The sequence below is a fragment of the Anabrus simplex genome, chromosome 2 (assembly GCF_040414725.1).
Source record: "Anabrus simplex isolate iqAnaSimp1 chromosome 2, ASM4041472v1, whole genome shotgun sequence".
Classification (NCBI taxonomy): domain Eukaryota; kingdom Metazoa; phylum Arthropoda; class Insecta; order Orthoptera; family Tettigoniidae; genus Anabrus; species Anabrus simplex.
Genome location: NC_090266.1, coordinates 436,458,462 through 436,479,930, shown reverse-complemented (window position 1 = coordinate 436,479,930; position 21,469 = coordinate 436,458,462).

Below are 21,469 nucleotides of genomic sequence, written 5' to 3'. Positions count from 1 at the left end.
TTGAATTTCGTCGTAATGCGCCGGAAAGGAAAGAGCATTTACATGGCGACACTGTAGGCTGTAAGAAGAGGACGACAATGCTTGTTCCAACAGAGTACCTGCTGAGAAGGGAGAGACCGGGTGTGAGGGATTATTGATACCGTCACTACCAAGGTCAGGTCCAGGTGTACAATACCTGTCTAGCTGAATACTAAGAATTCCAACAAGTAGATTATAAGATTACAATACATGATATTTAGAAGAAGGAAACTCACCTCGACTTCCTGGGGAATGAGACAGCTAACAATCACTTGCAGGCACTTACACACACATTCACACATTTTTAAGAACACTATATTAATAATAATAATAATAATAATTACAAGAAACATAGTTGTTATCGTTTATCCCACTAAAACTTTAAAGATTTCAAATCCGCATGCGTGGTAATAATCTTCTTAGTGCCATCTGGAAGCAGAACTACAATACGACTATCTAGTGTCCACACATTTCTCATGCCGAATCTGTCCCGTGCAGAATTTAAAATTGCCTTACGTGTTCTTGTCAGCGATTCAGTGATCAGGATTTTCGTGCCTTTTAGCTTTCGCTTAGCACCCCCACACGCGTTCACGTTCCCAGTAGCGGGTGAACTTGACGATAATCGGCCGCTTACCCGCTGTTAGTACCTCTGCTGCTGTCCTCTGAGGCTTTCCAATTCGGTGGATTCTATCGATCCCGTCCATGGGCACTTCCAACTCTAGATGTTTGGAGAATACGTCCTTCACTTTTCTATAAATGTCTTCATTTGGCTCCTCGGCAATACCATGTATGAGTAAGCAGATTCTTCTACTGTACTGCTCCGCCTCATCCAGTAGCTCGTCTTGTTCCTCCAGTTTATGCTCAAGACCATTTAGTTCATCCCTAAGCAACTTGAGTTCACTGGTTATCGCTGACCTAAATTCCATGAATTCCTGCCTCAAGGAAGCTAGGGAGTTACCAGCAGGGTTGGTTGTGCTGGAGCCTAGGGAGCCATTAACAAGTTCTAGGCGTGCGTCTAACCTGTTCATAGCTGCTTTCAAATTTATCCAGTCTTTCGTGTGCACCTTTGACTGAAGGCATCTTCCGACGTACACTAATTACTAGTTACAACTTAACACCACTTTTCACACAACTTGCTGATTATATATCGTCGTTGCCGGGATAAAACCTTCTATGTGATAATATTTTTGTGGATATACTGACCCGCAGCACATACATTATGAAGAGCGAGATGACAGAGTCTTACCGGCCAAAGTTCTAAGCTAAAATATTTCACATAGGAGGTTTTGTCCCGGCAACGACGATATACTGTTTTAAATGCAGTTGGCGCGGGATAAACACAGAGCACACTCACAGCGTCACCTCAAAGTCAGCCTTCTTGGAGTACGACTACTAATTATCTCTTTCCTTATTAAGATAAATGTGTTAGTATAAACCTGAACGGTAAACTGTGGACTTCATGTTTTACCCTTCGCTTTTCATGAGCTTGTTCCACTTTCTTTAAGTCCTGGATTCAATTTTAGGCGAATTATGCGAGTGATCTGAAGTTTTGGAAGACCTGAAAAAGTGGTAAACACAGAAGTGTTTTTACGTGAATTTGGTTCCCCTATTAGGTACTGAAGAATATGATAACTAACCCGTCAAAGCCCAATGTCACCTACAGGTGACACTTAATATTAATAACATTTCCTGCTCATCAGGCTGCTTGAACTTCTCTGCCTGTTGGAAGTTTTTAAAGAAAGGTCTTATTATTTGAAATGGACCCTTTTTGAACTCGCAGCCTGCAATGGTCAGTCATCTCTTGCTCAGATAAAAGAGGAAACAGGCTGGATTGAAGTGGAGAAGCAAATGCAATTTATTATGGTATGGAAAGTGTGTGAAAAAGGTAATTTTATTTTGCATTTTATATATGTAAATTGCTCAAATGTTCAGTAATTAAAGTGACACATTCTTCAGCACAATATTATAATTTAAGGATATGTTATTGCCGTGAAAAAGCATGGTGCCACCTACAGGTGACATTGGTTACATGAAGTAGGCCTTTTTATCCAGTTCCATTTATAATTAGTATCCGATATTCACTTCGTATTTTCTCCCTCTTTTCAGTCTTACACTGGATGAGGTACAAGAAATGTTGGAAGATGACAGTAATAATGCACCATCTATAGATATCATTATGCTTCCTCCAAGTGACGGAACATTTCACGGATGAGGAATTGGCGATGAAGCAACTAATTCTGTCGATGTCAATCCCCTTCTTGATAAAATGTTGAGGTGGACAGTGGAAATAAATGTGATATCAGGAGATGATGGTACGCCTATACCTTCTAATGGAATGCAGCAGGCACCTGGTCTTTCTAGGTCAAATAAACCAGCATCTTCTAAGAAAAATTAGAATATGTTGTGGGCAGCTGCAGAGGGAAATTTTATTTTCCGATTGGATGATACGACGTACATGAGGAACCTTCTGAATATGACACACAGCAACCGTCTCCAGTTCAGTGTTTTGAGTTACTGTTCATTGAAGAAGAAGAATCTCATTGTGAAAATGTCCAAGTTATACACTCTGCGCAGGAACGATGTGTTAGACTGTACTATTGTTGACTGGCTAAATGTATTTGCAAACCAGAAGAATGTTTTGAGAATTAAAATTAGATGTTTTCAATAACTTAGTTTCCAACAGGATGAGGAGAAATACATTTCAAGAAATTCATCAGTATTTTCATCCCGCAGATAATGTGAATATCCCCCGCCCCCACCCCTACCCTCAATGACAAACTTCACAAGATAAGAACATACTTAAAATTTCTAAATCAAAACTTTGGTCAGTAATTTGAGAAAATCTGTTCAACTGATCTTGCAGTGGATGAAGCAATTTTTCCCTATTACAGTCGTTCAGTACCAAGGAACATATTCAAGGAGAATCTCTACGGTTCCGCCATAAACTGTGGATAATTGCTATGCGATTTGATGTCCTGATAGCCTTCAAATCTTACCAAGGATCTAAATGGGCTCAGCATCCTGGAAAGTCCGAATATGCGTTAGGGGCAGCAGTTGTCCTCGCACTTGAAAGCTGCAAACTGTACAGCCCCAGAATTTGCCTGGTGTGAAATGGGAAACCACGGAAAGCCATCTTCAGGGCTACCGATAGTGGGGTTCGAACCTACTATCTCCCGAATACTGGATACTGGCCGCACTTAAGCGACTGCAGCTATCGAGCTCGGTAAACAAAAGCTTTCATGATCCTTCTTGTGAGTGACTTGTTGGATTGTGACTTTTTAACAGTTTCATCAATGTTCTGTACGTATACGTCTAAATGACACCGCTACCTATTAGTTTAAGCTACGAAATTTTAACCTAGTCCATTATTAGTATTATTATTATTATTATTATTATTATTATTATTATTATTAATTTTTTAACACAGGCGATGTGCTAATCTGGTCGTAAGTTATCTACATTCTATATTTTATGGACCGACGACTTATGAATTAAACATTCGAAACACGATTCTTCTTCTTTCTAATCACTTCCAATTTCATTGAGATGGGCACTGTGTGTGGATTAAGCATAGTTTTACGCCCGGATGACCTTCCTTAGACCTACGCTATTAGAAGGTATGTATTTACTACTGCGTGATTCTGTAGTGTTTGGTAGTGCGATGAGTTATGTATTTAAATAAGGATATGTGTTAAGAGAAACACAACTCCAAGACACCGAGTTAGGTGAATTAACAAACCGATTCGGTCAGGATAGAACACGCGATCTTGTGAACTGGACGCTACTATGCTGACAACTCAGCCAAGGATCCTAGCACCCAAAATATAACAACAAGAGTAAATTTTACTTCAATAGATAAGAGAGAATGTACTTGATATGTACTCTGTTGGGAAATACCGCTTGCTGAAAATCTCCTCTGTAAACTTGTGGTGATAACTTGTTGTTATCATATAACATACACATAAAAGTACATATTTATATTATCAAGTGACCTGTGAATATCATAATATTTCAGGAATTAGTATTATTTTATCCGGTACTCTACGTAGACCGAGACGTAATAATGGTATTTGCTACCAGAATTCCACTCCGATGCATCTGGGTGACAGTTCCATGAGCGGTTCTCATCTTTACATATTATACATACAAGGATAACGGGCGGAATAAACACTTCAAACCATCACTCTGTAAATTTGAATACGCTTATAATACTAAAAGCAAATGAGGTTTGACCGAAGCCGGATTAGCTGTTCGAGTTAATTGGCGATGGGATAAAAGAAATTAATCATCTGTATTTGACAGGTGATCCGCAAATAATATAAAGTACAAAATATTCAGTGTTCAAGAGAGCAATTTTTCATCATAATATTTGTGATATTATCACACTCTCAGAATAACGCCATCGTAACTTCCAAAACATTGAATTGTGAATTGTATATGCATTGAAAACTACAATCTCGTTCTCTATCAAACAGAGCTAGTTGCTTTACGTCGCACCGATACACATAGGTCTTATAGCGATGATGGGACAAGGAAGGGCTATGAGTGGGAAGGAAGCGGCCGTGGCCTTAATTAAGGTACAGCCCCAGCATTTGCCTGGTGTGAAAACGGGAAACCTCGGAAAACCGTTTTCAGGGCTGCCGATAGTGGGGTTCGAACCTACTATCTCCCGAATGCTGGATACTGGCCGCACTTAAGCGACTGCAGCTATCGAGCTCGGTTTTCAAACAGAAGACCTCTCAAACACGCTATGCAAATTTCATGACACAAACAGCAATTTTTAGATGTCTTGAATTTCTGAGGACACATAGGCTACTGATATACAGCCACAACTATATTAAGACTGACTTACAGCAAAGTATTCGTTCTCTTGATTGTAGTAATTTAATTTACGGCAGTTTTGATGTTGACAAAGAACGCATTTTCTTTGTTACTGCAATTGGCCTACAGCTGTTTCACTACCTACACTACAGTATTCAGCATTCAGTTGTACGTCAAAAAATTGTGTTTGTTTTAGTTTATGGCCGTAAACTGAGTCATATAGATAAATAATGCCCCGCCGAGATCGTTAACGTGTCTATGGAGGGAAGCATTAATATGACACCTTTCTTCTGTTGAATCTTGCATTAGTGCAACAAATAAGATAGAAGAGGAGAATTTGAAGAGAAATAGAAGTATATTACAATCTCCGGCCCAGCAGTGTAGGGGGCCACGCGTCCTCCGGATACCCGGCGGCTACGGGTTTGATTCCCGGCCGGGTCAGTGGTTTTTAATTGTAAATGATTAATTTCCCTTGCATGGGGACTGGGTGTTTGTGTCGTCCTTAATCTTCCTTTCCTTGCATTCAACACTCTACACTTCCGCAATTACACTAACAAGCAGGTTCCTATCATATGGTGAAAGTAGTGGCAAAAGATCTACAGAGGTCGACGCCACGAACAAATATCATTAAATATATATTGCAGTCTACAAGACAGAGTTTGAGCTTGAAGAGTTGGGTAAACTTAATATTAGGCGTCGTTAAATGGGGAAAACTTTAAGGGGACCTTTGCTTCTTACTCCAGGCTGCACAAGAAAACCATGCATCTCGGTAGTAGTTTGGCTAGGCCGGTTCTTAGCCAAGTACCGTTATCTCATTAATATTCATGACGTCACCCCAAGGTCATCGAACCCGGGAGTTCTGTTAAGGTTTCTGGGTCACTGGGTCTCAGCGTTATTAACCTTGACGATGACTTCACTCGTTCATGATATTTCATTACGGCCCGTATTTGCACGGGATAAGGTCACTGGGTCACTGGGTCTCAGGGTTTTTAACCTTAAATTTGACGTCTCTCATTCATGACGTTATTACCACCGGTGATTGTACGGGATAAGGTTAGTGGGTCACTGCGTCTCAAGGTTATTAACCTAAAAGTTGACGTCACTTATTCATGCTGTTTCATTACTCCCGGTACTTGTACACGACCGACAGTTGGTAAACATTCACCGATGTTAAGTGCGTGAAAAACCCTTGGGACAATCAGAAAGACGTGTTCCTGTCTTGAGATAGTTCAGCTACCTTCCGGCACATGTTCTATTAATTCTACTAAATGAGAAATATGATAATCAAGTTCCAAACGATTTAATTCATTCTTATCAATTAAAAAACGTCAATATCATCAGCCATGTTTTTCCTGATAATAAGTCGTAACAAGGGTAGAAAATTTAAAGTTCTATCCATACTTCAAGCCAAATGCATAATTCATAAAATACAATTCTTTCTTCTTCATATTATATATTTTCTTGTTCCTTACACATAGCTCTATTAATACACCAACAACAGCTATGTCAATTACATTTTCAGTTACGGCAGTAACAAGCAAGCCTCCGTTTTGACAGTAATAAGTCAAGGAAGCGCCATTATAGCATCTAAAGAGCAAATAAGCAGACTGAACGTGTGCACTTCTTCTATCGAGACTACGAGTAGAGGGGTGGGAACAATGGCGAGAGGGGAATCGGGTGGGAGGCTGAGCAGAGAGCAGCACTGAACTTAGAGTTGCAACACATCTCATTTAATAATCCATCAATTAAAAGTGTTATTTAATCCTAGCTATTTTACAAACAGTTTATTTCGACGCTTACGAAGGACCTTTTCGAATACGCAACTTGTGAGATACTGCGTTCTTTTTAAGTTCTTCAGCATAATAACCGCCATTGATGGGCTGCCCTGTATGATTGCGGAGTAATTATGTAGGTGGATTTGTAAGTTGTACTTTATCAAAATGTAAGATTTCGGTACTCCAGTTTGGAGTGTAACCCTTATCAAAAAGCTATTTATGCTTGCTAATGCGTACAAAACCATCTGATTTGAAGCGATGTCGTTTCGGATCCGCCATTTTTACTCTACTGTAGACAGCCTTGAGCAGCCGGTTGTCTTTAACATCGCTAGGTTTCATCCCAATTGTTCGATGAACAGTGTTATTATACAGGTTGGCAATCTTTTGAAGAATGTCTTAGCAGCGATAGGAACCACGTGCAGTAAATTCACGCCACATGATGGTCTTAGGGATTGTGTTGAATCTCTCTACAACACTCGCTTTAAGGTTAAGGCCTACTGTACGTCGAATAGTGATGAATGTTAAGCGAATTCAGGTAAGTAGAAAATTCTTTATAAAATTCTTTACCTTGATCTGTTTGAAGATGACGTACGTAACGTCCCGCTTGTTTGATGATGGCCTTAAATGCGGCTGTGATAACACTTGCAGTTTTAGCAAGTACAGTCCCTGCAGAGACAAACTTGGAATAGACATCAATGACAGTCAAGAGATATTTGATACCGCTGTTATAGTTGCGTACAGAATCATTTCTACAAGTTCTGCTTGCCATACTTCGTCCTTTCTCCGTGTGATGACTCGTCTACGACGATAGTGTCGAGGGGCTGTCTTGTGCAACTCACGAGCAATCCCTTCTTTGACATGTGAAGACCTCTTCTTCCGCAGAGAAGTTAGCATGGGCGTTCTTCTATTTCACGAATCTCGCTTTCATGTCCCGTATGTCCAGCGCTGCGAGATGCATCAAGGAAGAGCAATTCCTCAACTAACCTGTTGGGATCGTTCCAGTAGGTATAGTCTACATGAGGCATCCAACCATTCGTGTGCAATCCACTAGCCAATAGATGACGAATATTTTGCTGGGATGGTAACAGTTTAGAAATAATTTCTTTGTACTTGTAAAACGTGTTAGCATTTCATGCTGCTGAAAAATAATAATTTCGTCTCTACGCATTTGTCCCTCGTAGGATAGCTTTATACTACTCAAAATCACTGTCTGTATTGAAACGGGAATGCCTTGTTAGCATTCGCCATTCAGGGATCTCTTGTGGAAAACGCGGTAACACCCGTCTGCGAAGATTTGAAAGGCATCATGAGTGACAGCGCAGGCAGGTGATCGCTCGCTGCAGGGTACCAGCCAAGGCCAAGTAACATCACTATCGAATGTTCCATTCCTTCGATGTCATTATCGCCAGAACGGGATGTCCGATCGTAATTTGAAGCACGTCATGCGCCAAAGTCAGAAGAAAAGTCATATTGTGCTATACTGAACGTCCAAATATTCGCTCTTAAATGCAAAATCTTCCAAATATGCATTATCCATGCATTTTCTCCTGAAGAGGCCAAATATGCAAACATGCAGGGAAAAGGAACGTTTATTTGGAATCGTTAAGCCAAAGAACGAATATCTGCGATGTTTGAGAATTCTAACCAGCGTATTTAAAAACATGCATTTTCATGGAAATCCGGGCTCTAATTATAACACGTCTACCATCTGCCATATTTGTCAGAAACCCTTCTCACAATCTGACATTAAAGTGCGAGATCATAATCATTACACAGGTTAGAACAGAGGAGCAGCCCACCGGTCTTCCAACTTAAGTTTCAAGAAAGTAAATTATATTAGCTGCTTTTTCCACAAATTTTCTGATTATAATTTCTATTTTATAACAAAAAATGTGCTAAATTATATAAAAATATTTTGAGTAATTCCCAAAAGTAATGAGAAATGTATACCTTTTTCAAAATGGAGGGGTGATGTAGGCATTCGATTTTTAGATCGTTTCCGATTTATGCCATTTTCGCTGGATGAACTAGCTAAGAGTCTTCTTCCAGAAGATCTGCATTTTATTCCTCTTCATTTTACAGTTAGTAAGCACTTTAGTTTGTGTATTCGTACTGCATTACCTCCAAAAGAAGTGTTTTACAGTAAATTGAAAAATAGCCACATTTCTGATGAAGATTACTCGCGTGCACAGAAGGTATGGAGTGCATTTCGTATAAATACTTTAGGTGAATATTCAGGCCTATATATTAAAACTGATACACTGATACTAACAGACGTGTTTGAAAAGTTTCGTAAGCTATATCTAAACATTTATAATTTAGATCCAGCACATTGTTAGACGTCTGCTGGTCTTACATGAGATGCCATGTTACTATACACACAAACTGAGCACGAGTTACTCACTGATATGAATATGATTTTGTTTGTTGAACGCGGTATAGGGGTGGTCTTGTGTCAGTCGTGCAAAATCATGCAAAAGCTAATAATCCCTACATGAGCACTTTTAAACCAATCGACCCGCATCCTACTTAGCATATTTTGACTGTAATAACCATTGTGGTTATGCTATGGAAAAATCACTTCGCTAAAAAAATTCGAAGGCTAACCTACAACTTAAAAAGGGTTGCAAATGACCTTCATCACGGCTACTGCACTTTTAAACCAATCGACCCGCATCCTACTTAGCATATTTTGACTGTAATAACCATTGTGGTTATGCTATGGAAAAATCACTTCGCTAAAAAAATTCGAAGGCTAACCTACAACTTAAAAAGGGTTGCAAATGACCTTCATCACGGCTACTTTTTAGAAGTTGATTTGCACTCTACACCCGAGATTCACGATTATCATTCTGACTTACCGTTCTGTGTAGACAAATTAAAAACTCCGTATTCACAGCCTGAAAAATAATTACCAGCAACCCTGGGTACGAAACAACGCTATGTTTTAGACATTGAAAATTTAGTTCAGTGTCATGGTTTACAGCTACAATCTATTCATCTTGCCATTTCATTTGATCGAAAACCATGGTTAAAACCGTACATGGAATTGAATACTCAACATCGTCAGCGTGCCACAATTGCATTTGAAGTGTACATTTTCAAGTTAATGAATAGCTGTTGTTATGGTAAATCAACGTCAGATACTGTATACGGAAACATAGACGTGCTCGCAAGTAACATAGCTACTTCAAATTTCAAACCTATGGAAATTATTGACTCAAATCTGGTCACTATTGAATGAATAAAACTGAAATTTTTAATAACAAACCCATCTATTTAGGGATGGTGATACTTGATTCTTCTAAACTAGTCATGTATCAGTTTCACTATGAGTTTGGTAGACTATATTTTGGTGATGTTAATCTGATGTATATGGATACAGATAGCTCCATCTATTTCATGAATTAAAATGAATTTGTAATGCGAAATCATTTTAGTCATTTCGACACCTCTAATTGATTCAAACAATACATTTGGAAATACTCCTATGGACAAAAAATACACTGGATTAAATATGAATGTAGCCTTGATTTGATGACAGAATTTGTAGGTTTATCTCCTAAAGTGTATGCCTTAACAACTGAAAATTCAAATGGGTGTTTCAGAAAGTGTAATGAAATTTTTGAATGTTAATGACTATCGCAGTGTTTTATACATCAACACTCCTTGCTTACACGAACAGGTAGAGATTCGTTCCAAAAGTCATACTGTGTACACTGTTCAGCAATATAAAAAGTCTGTAGTAATATATGACGATAAACTAGTGTGGAATGGTATTTACAGCCTAGCCGTAGGTCATAAACTCCTTCAACATTGACAATGATCACCGTAGTCATACACAATGTCGATAAAAACTTTCAACACAATTAGTACGCATTGAAGTGCAAACAAAACTATTTACTTAATAATTGCACATTATTTACCATACAGGGAGAAAATCAAAACATCGGTATTGTATGTTGTAAGAAAATCAGATTATGAATTCCATAAATGCACGTTATAGTGCACACAAGACATAAAATTATTTTCTGTAGGTTGTAAAAAATTGATTATGTGTTAAATGTTCCAACTACACATTTATCTCAAAAAGAGAGAGACAATCCCATATGCATTATAAGCTGTGAGACGTTAAAGAAATTGAGATTTGCAAACTTAATAGATTCATGCCTAGTATGTTCTAACTAAAACTATTCATATAAATCGTATGCTGTCCAATCTTCTTTATAAAAGTAAAACACAGGATAATTGTAAATAAAATTTTGAAATAAATAGATTGTGCAATCTCATTTCATTTTTATTTCATTCTTTCTTAACCACGTCCCGTAAAGCTGTCTTGAGTAAAATCTAGCACATCTAAACTCCTCGTAACACAGTAATAACGTCATGAATGAGTGACACCAACTTCAAGGTTAATAACTCTCAGCCCCAGAAATCCAGTAACCTTATACAAGTCCTGGTAGTAATACGTCATAATTGGTGACGTCAACTTAAAGTTAAATGACACTGAGACCCATACGACCGGTGAGTGTTTACCAACTGTGGGTCCCGTAAAAGTACAGGCCGTAATGAAACATCATGAAAGAGCGAAGTCAACTTCAAGGTTAATAACTCTGAGACCCAGTGACTCAGCTCCCACCCATAAGACCCGTGAGTGTTTACCAACTGTGGGTCCCGTACAAGTACCGGCTGTAAAGAAATATCATGAATGAGTGACGTCAAATTCAAGGTTAATAACCCTGAGACCCCGTGACTCAGTAACCTTAACAGAACTTCCGTGGTCAATGACCTTGGTTTGACGTCATGAATATTAATGAGATTACGGTATTTGGCTAAGAACGGGCCTAGTCATACTATTCTCAGTAAAGAACAAGAAAGACCTCATATCATTATGCGATGAAAATATAATACCAAGCGTGTGTCATAATTATTACCAATCACTGCTGTTTCCACACAGATGATGTAACATTGCCAATGAGGGAAGTGATTTAGATTAGTGTGCACGTTGATGAATAACATACTTACGTTTTATGAGGGTGCTAATTAAGCGTGTTTTCACAGTCATTAGTGATTAGATATTGATATATTTTTAAGCTTTGATCAAATTCATCGTATCGTTTTCCTTACTGATAGTTCCATTTGAAAAGAGAAATTTCAACTGCCTTCAAAATTTACTTATATTATTTAATTGTTTTATATAAATACTCAAATTTAAGAAATATAATTTTAGTTCTGTACACTTCCGGAAATACTGTGTGACAGACGTGATGACTTGCTTTACAAAATAAATTAACACACAAAATGTTGTAACTAACTTACATTTTTACCTTATGACTATCTATCTATCTAAAGTATAGTTAAACAGTTACATTTAACCGCAGGCTCCAATTAATACACAAGCTTTTGTACAGAAACCAGGTGTCTAAATTAAAACCTCGAATTTTGGTACGCTTCACGATTCGTTCAATTCGATTAACTCATCACAGTCAATTGGGAGTCGACAGTACTATTCTGAGATTGTGATATAATATTTATTTGAAATTAAAGGATTACTGTACCTGGAACATGGAACGTGAATTCTGTGCTGGTTACAACCTGGTGTTCCAGTAAGGCTAGTAATTTGATAAATACTGTGTATTGTAATGCGTCGTAAATTAACCACACTCTATTTGATGAAATGAAAGCAGTCATGAAGGAATTGTTTCTAAATGATAGTGGCAAAAGTTTCCAAAGTGTAGACAACGATAATTCATTAGTATGCAACGGGAAGTAGCTTGGCATTGGAAGAATATATTGGCTCTGCTGTCAATTGTGACGAGATTCCCCTGCTACCAATGTGACGGGAAGTAGGTACACTTTCACAAAACTGGTAGAATGTGACAGAACAGTTCAGAACTCAATGTGACGAAGGTGTTCTCAATGTAACGAAACAGTTCATGCTGCCATATCAGGCGGTACGTAACTACCACCCAAGTGAGCAGCGATAGCAAAGTTAAGTTCAAGAATAATTATAGCAAATTACATCAGAATACACACACTTGAAAGTTTGCCGACAGGAGGTTCGACAGCAAAAGGCGAATTCAAACATGAATGAAATCTCACAAAGGCATGCGCGGTGGAATACAATAACGAATTTTTACAGTTGGCATAGAACCAAATATACACTGGAGGCTACTGGAATCGTCCAAAAATAACAATAAAGGAGTGAAAAAATTTAAGGGAAAAAGCAATTTCAATTATTCTTTTATCTTTGCTGAAACATGCATCCATATACATTTCCAACCAGCGGAAAACAACATAATCATTATAGTATCAGAAAAAATCAAATACCTAATTGTGTAGCTACCAGGTGTATGCCCAAGCCTTTTCCTGTTTCACTAGGAGATGGCGCCAGCAAATAGTTTGCAGCGTATGAAGTTGACACATGCGTCAGTTTGTTCGTCTGACATTAACCTGCAGTACCGGGAACAGCGGTACGGAACCAAGTCCCAGCAGTTAAAATTTAAAACTTCACGCTACGCGCCGGCCCAGCAGCAGAAGACAGCCAGGGACAGCGAGAAACCTGTGCATGTGACGTAGAGCGGGTTGACGTCACAGCCTGCCTCCCAGTGACACAGGGAGAGCCTTCGTCAGTATGGAATGTTCGAAAGTTTCTTCGGCTAATAACCTTCCTCACAGTAAAGGTTGGAAAAAATAAACATCATTATCATGTAGCCTCGTAATTTATTTCCATTCCTACAAGGTTTGGTAAAAATCCGGCAAGAGACAACGAAGTCGTTGCGGGAAATGTAGGACATATTTTGGCTTGGATAGGGTATAAATTGAGAGCTGCTTCCCACAGCAGAACAGTGTGTGTCGGAGTGTGTGTGAAGTTCGTGCAGCGAGCAGCGGGCGAGAACACGGATCCTCTATGCCACAGTCGGTCGGCTCGTGCGTACCGCGACACTACTCGAGTGATAGTGTCATTTCGCCGAGTTAAAGACTTAAACTCCACAGTACTGAGTTCGGACTTATAAGAATTTCAACGCCGAGTTCAAGACTTAAACTCCACATTCGAACTTATAAATATTTCAGCGAGTTAAGGGGATAGTCTTATTTTGCCGAGTCTTCGACTTTAGCTTTATAACCCTGTGTGGACTTGAAAATTTCCCGTGATTCAGAAGTGATAGAATCTAGCCTCAGTTAAGATTGATTTAAACTTTAATGGTGATATATTCGGACAGATGTTTCAAACTTACATTTATTACAAGTGTTCATAACCCATGCTTGATGAAACAATCCGAACAGTGATAAATTGTGAACGATATTCGCCTTGCCAGCTAATTGAAATATTTCGCAAATTGTGTGTGTGTCACATTTAGAACTCTTCAGACTGTGACAAGTTAATGAAGTTAATGAATTAATTTCAATCTATGTCTGTGGCATCGGACTTACAGAAATCGTGGAATTTTCCAATATCCCGTGCATTCAGAGTAAACGCATCTAATCTGTCCATACATCGAACTGTGAGTTGACGATAGACTGTGAAACGCTTATTTGAACTGTGTATTCGCTATAGACAATGAGATGTGTGTTAATGACTGATTATGGATATTTATTTACGCCGTGCATTCATGGTAGGCAATGAACTGTGTTTAGAGATGAAACACGTAATTTAACAGTGCATTCATGGCAGACATTGAACTGTACTAAGAAGTGAATTACGTATTCGAACTTTGGATTCATGGTAGACATTAGACTGTGTTTAAGGTGTATATTTACTGTGAAATTAAACTGTTTATTCATGATTAAGCAATGAACTGTGCATTTGAACTATGGGTTTTCAACAGACAGTATTTTTTGTGTGTGATCAAACCACGGACTGTGGAAGAGTGAAACCCATTTCATCTAATTTCAAATTCATGAACCAAATCGGTTTACAAGTGAAACATTTTCTTTTTCAAGTGACTGAGTTAAAATTTCAAGTAACCCTAAACATATATTTCGTGTGTGATAATTTCAAACTGTCTCAAGTACCACATTTTTTTAAGTCAGTTTTATTGACATTTGATTATGTTACACTACGAGTGATTCCTTTGTTCAACATTCAAATCTATTACTTAAGAAATTCCTTCCGTGTCCCAGGTGCTAATGTGTACAGTTATAAGTCATTCTCCGTGCAACCAAATCTCAATGCTCACATTACTACGTTATCCCGGGCTTCTGGACGTCGTATGGATATTCCAGAACTTCTAGAATTTCCATGGTGGGAGAAATCGTGGTTCCATGGTGCCGAGAGGAGGCTGATGGCAGTGCGAGGAGAGCAGCCGGATTTCGAGTACATCACCAGCTTGGATGAGGAAAGAACCATTTCCTGCATATTTGCTGTATGAAGGTGATATAATTTTGAACTTTGTTAATAAGTTCCGACCTTGTGGAAATGTATTGAAGGCAGGTTTTACAGTAACCCAGTACTTGCTAATTTAATATTAATATTGTTTGTGAACGTTTACGATTATCTCGTAACAAATTGACTGGTTAAATGACCTCGTTGATAGGCACTCTATTCCGATTGCGTGACGTAGGTTGAACAGACACGCGCGTCCTTTGCCACTATCCCTCGGAAAAACTTAGCAATCAAATATCTGTGTCACTAAAGACCAATTGTCTCACATATAATTACAGGACATTTATTATATTAGTTTCGCTGCTAATTCCTTTTAAACAATATATTTATCATACCAATACTTTCATAGTGTCAATGCTCCACTTACACGTGCGAGTGACGTCTTTTTTGTTAGCGTGAGAAGGCTAGCCATTCTCCCCCATGCCACGTGTCGTTCCGATGAGAAAAGACTGTATTTGAGCTCCTCATTGGGGTTAATATGGGGCCTCATGTGCTAACTTTGGGACTCTGATTTCTTATGACACAAAGGTCATAGGTTCAGTACTAACGATACTGTATTAACCACTTTTATTCTAGGACCTGCAGTTTCATCAACCATTTTATTTCATTTACTCTGCTTTTGATGAATATCTCGGTTACAACGGTGAACGTCTTGGCCTTCAGTAATCTTGGAGCGGTAAGGCGTAAACATTAGGTGATCGAATCCCAGAAGGCCATCACAAATAATCATATTGTACCGTACCCAGGGGTAAATACCCTCTAGGACGATGCCTCCTTTCCTGTATGAACATCCGACTAACTCAGGGTTGGGCAGAGAGTGGGTTGGTCGTCATTTGGTCAGGCTAAAAGTCGAAGTTCTACACTTAAATATAAATAAATGACAGGAAAATGGAGGTATAACTCGAATGAGAAACAATAATATGGGGTAGGATGAGTTTATTCGTAAATATCCCCGAATCATACTACTCGAAAATCAAATAAATCAAATAATAAAATTTCATTACAAAAATCTCAAAATTAAAGAAATAACTGGACATTAACTACGTTAATTGTTCAAAGAAACAAAAGTGAAATGAAGTATCAAGCACAACATTGAATACTTGCATACGTTCAGAAATAATCTTCTTCTTATTGTCCATTTTTCATGTTATATAGTAACATATGTACGCATATACTGATACGTATTTATTTCAAATGGAGTGACACTTGAAAATAATCACATCGATACGGGTTTGTAATTTAATTTAGAGTCGTCGCAAGATTAAACGTTCAAGGAAAATTACAATATAAAGAAAAGTTACGATGAAAAGAAAAATTAATATAAAAAGAAAACTAAGACGCAATGGCACATGATATGAATTATGAAAAATACTAGTGGCCTTTCCTAAGTTATATTTTCAATATACAAAAATAAGCAAAATAACACATCTATTGACATCGAATAAAGAGAAAAGTCTTACATACTGCACAGATTCTACGGAATCGCGGTTCACCACAAAGGATCTAGTGAGAACTAGATTGACCATCAATATAACTCAGCACTCGGGCTGTTCCCCATTAAACAACAAGACAACATATTCAAACAACATGAAATATCACAAAACACCATCCTGTAAGGGAAAAAATATAATTATCCATGTGGAAAGCAATGGGCAACATTGCCTTCTGCTGCATTTGCGCTCTCATCAGCGCGATCATCCGTTACGTATTTCCTGCTGTGCTGTGAGCTGAAAGGAAATGTTGGAACTCAACACTGTACTAAGGCTTGGATTCTGTCTGCCAAGATTGTAACACGGAAATACCATCTCATTCACGCCGTCTAAGACTACTCGGCCAATATATCAGCTTGCCATGAGATATCATCTTTCGTCGGCTACACGGAAACTCACGTATAATCGTATTCCTTCCTAGCATGCTTCGACAATTTAACACACATCAGACTCATTGGTCTGGAATCAATTCCGTCAATTCTGATAGCTAATATTCTCTCAGAAGACAATAGCAGGTACATATCCACTGCACAATATTATTTCACTTATCAGGCATACAATCGGCCTGCATAATCACTTTATAACTCCGCATGCATTATAACTTCTCAGTCTCTTACAGATCACATCAGCCTTTTACATTATGAGACCCGGTTCGTTTCCTGTGCAAATCATTGGGCAAAAACAGATTCCAACCTAAATTCGAAGATCCTATTCCTTCAACGATGTTATGCAGTTCCTTACGTACAGCTTCTAAAATACCATGCGTCATGCAATTAACTGTTACTCTCTCTCAAAATGACCAAAATAAAATAACGTAGCAAGTGTTTAACTTTGAAAATTGGATGAACTTGTCAATCTAATACTCCTAGCACTAATCTACAAGGAAAAAACGGAATGATACTAAACTAAATTATCATGCATGAATGAACAGCAACTAATCCTAACAATTCCCTCATTATCCCAACAAACTAGTCATAAATAAAAGTAAAGAGAACATGCATTTCTCTTTTATCCGTATATACAACAATATAAAAGTGAAACAAACACACGCCGTTAGGCTTACATTACGTTAAATAAAATCCCTATTCTAAACTGCACTAGTATTTTAACATAACCCATATAACATTCCATAATTAACACATGCCTCTTATCTTGGACGACTCTCTGGATACATGGCAGCAGCTCACATCTCTGCCTTGCTGGGTGTCTACTCCATGTTGATCACTGCTTCAACACGTAGAAATACACTTCCTTCTTCCATAGGCGAAGCCATATTCTTGCTAAAAGTTATTGAACACTGCAACACAGAAGGCTTTGGATGAATATCTCTTCACCGCTCAATTCTGCACGTGCCGAATAACCCTTATTTTGGCTACAAACTCAGCCAAACTCACTGACACATAAATACAATGTAAATTTTACATTTGTTGGTTTATGTACACAGTTTTTGAGACCGGCACGCGGTACGAACCGAGAGTTCCTCGCGAAACGCGACCGACACGAAAATATGAGACAGTGGAACGTCTCTGCTGCACTTTCTACACTGCGGCTAATTATCACGGTCTATATATTGGCAGTGAACTTTGCGGTAATATAATCTGCAATTAACTCTGCATCAGATACTTTATTCTACTGCACGACTGAAACACTGTTTATTGGTCTTATTAACCATATACTGTTACTGATATCTACACGTGGCAACTTTTAAGTACAATACTCGGAGCACACCGAACAACGTCCACCTCACGTCAGTATCCACGATCAGAATGACGCTCTCCAGAGCTTGGGGTGCTAAGGAAGCGTAGGTAACGGCCTTGCAACTATGGGATTCCCGCTTGTCTAGACAAACCACCAATCAGAATGCTTGCCATTTATAATGACACAATATCAATTATAACATATAAATAAAACACAGTTCAGGTTATATTAAACCTCTTCCTATAACTTTATACCATATTCGGGATTATATTTCACTTATAGACCTGTGGAAATCCGCCAAATAACAGAATTTATCTCAAGCAACTGTACACGTTGGTCAACCTGGGATTATGACTTCGCGCGTTGTAGACTCCATATTTGCCATATCCTCACGTTCTCACTTGCTGAATATTTCCCTTGGTCAGCATCTTGTACACGTGCTGAGCTGTGCCAACGCTTGGTGACGCTAAGCCATTCTCACGGTCCCGAGGAAGTATTGGGCAATATCCAGCGACTTGATGTCTCCATCGACTTTCGGTCTCAGCTATCTTGCGATTCTTTACTTTACCATACATGACGGCAATTTAGATCAATAAAATTTATATATTATGTCAAATAATAATCCGAGTATCTCATATGGGCCGGCAGGATACGTCTCAATATCTCAGAATGGTTAGTTCAATTTCAGTGAATGTTCGCGTAACATTAGCCTGAAAAATTTGAAATCGGTTTTTCGTGGTTTTCCACTCTCACACCAGGCAAATGTTGGAGTTGATAATTAATTAAGGCAGAGGCCGCTTCTTTTTCCATCCTTAATTATATCTCTTAGGTGCGACGGAAACCCAATAGCAAATTAATTCTTCCCTCAACAATCCCTAAAAGTTTCAACCATCCTACGTTCAAATGTGAATGATATTGGTCATATGAAATTGTCTCAAATGTCACGAAACTTTTCATTGGAGGAGATGAGTTTATTTTGTGTTTGAGGTGAAATGTTAGATAGGCATATACGATTTTCTCTATATTTATTGTTTAATCAGTATTTTCATCCGTAATAGTCGTGAAATGGGACTGTTGGTCATGACGACATCATTTTTACTGCTTTAAATTCACAGAATTACTAACTGTGTATGAAGTAATTCTATTCAAACGGAACTAACTCTCAGAAACGCAACTCGAACCGCGCGCCCTACACGTCTGGTCAATTTCAAATGTTCTTTTTTCTACCCGTATTTGGCTTTGTTCCTTTGTTCCTTCTGAAGCATGTGAATGGCTCAATCAGTACTGTAGAGATTTTGTATGACGAATTTATTTCAGAACGATTACCGCAGATTAATTTTTATGTAAGCACTAACAACCATGGTGGGGCAAATTTCGACAAATTTCTTTTTTAATTTGGTCAAAACTTTGCATTCGATATAACTACTCAAGCCCCTTGTTAATTCTGGAATTCTCCAATATATCAGGCCTACTGCTTGGTATTCCATCAATTTGAGACCATAAATGGGTAATTACTACTTACCCGTACTTTGTTAAAAGGGAGGACTACAGACACATTTTGTTTCTCCACCAAACACGCCGCTAGTGAACTGAACTGCCATTGTTGTTGAATTATACATTTTGTACTGGCGTCGTTTTTTCATACATAGCAAAATATAGAATGTGATAAATGAAGCCTAAACATTGGCCATGTATTATTTTAATTTTTAAACAGCTCTATTCGATCATTAGATCATCTAACATCCACATCACATTTCCCTCCAGGTTCACCCAGATTATTCTGATGTTAATTCACCCAGAGGTTGCAATTCGTATTCCATTCTATGTTCGCTGGAGTATTATCAGTATATTCTTGATCGTTACATGAGTTTATTTTGTCCCATTAAAAATAAAATTTACTATTGTACTACGTGTGCGTACTAGTTAAGGTTGAGAAAATAAAAAAATCAAACTACGTATACAATATAAAGCACTTATGTAAGATATTTTAATTTGTAAAATTCTCTGTTAAAGTTATCTGGGCGTTCATACCACAGCTCACAAATGATGGGTATATGAGTGACTATTTCATCTTTCGTCACAGAGTAACATTTTATTTGATAGTAAGTAAAATTACAGCCTCCGTGGCTCAGACGGCAGCGCGTCGGCCTCTCGCCACTGGTCATCGTGGTTCAAATCCCGGTCACTCCATGTGAGATTTGTGCTGGACAAAGCGGAGGCGGGACAGGCGACCCCATTGTAATAACAGCCTATATGTGTTTCACTCATTACATGCCTGACCCGGCCAATGACTGGAAAACAGGTTGTAGGCTTTCATTTTCAGTAAGTAAAATATGTTATTTTCTCATTTTCTCTCGATCTCAACTGCTTATATTAACAGACGACATCTGCACGATATTACTTTTATACCTAATCAGTTATTAGTGAAATGAAAACCAGCTGGCTTCGGGACATTAAATGTTCTGATTTGTTCTTCACATTTAAAGCTGAGTATAATTTATAGACATATTTTCTGGAAGATAGCGTTTCGAGGTATCATGTTTAGAGATTTGTGTGTTATAAAATCACTATATCTTAAACCTATTGTCTATGGAAAATCTATTCCATGTAAAGTATTTTAATCCTTATCTAACTAATGGAAACCTTCTGTATGATTCGATGGGTTTTAAACTTACTTCCTGTTACTATAACAATTCAATCATCTTCCTTTCAGATCTGTATATTCTACGAGATTGGTCAATACAATATCATATCAAATTTACCAATTTCGATACTGATTTCGATGAAGCCCTTTTACATGTCTATTCTCAACCTAAATATTTCAACATTTGAACATTTTACAATAAAAGTTTAATTCGAATATTCCAAACCATGTTGGTCGTATATCAATATCTGTGTTATTGTTCAACAGCATGACTATGACGAAGATACGAACTAACTCTAACGACAAGGGCTCCTAACACATATTAGTTTTCTCCAAAATTGGGTTAACAAATCAGCACAAACCTACTGGTCATTTTTAAACGTCTAGTCGTAAAATGTATTTAGTAACAAATTTAAAAATGTAGTATATAATTAATACTCTTTTCGTCAGAAATGCAATAACATTTATTTATAAACTATTAGTCCAAAAAGTCTGTAAACAGAGTTAAATTATTAACTACACGTTTGTCATATCGAAAAATTTTAAACTATGAATTTCCTCATACTTCGTCATTGACTTGCTTGGCCTTCTCATATCCCTAACATCCAGAAAAAATGTTCAACATTCACAGAACAAG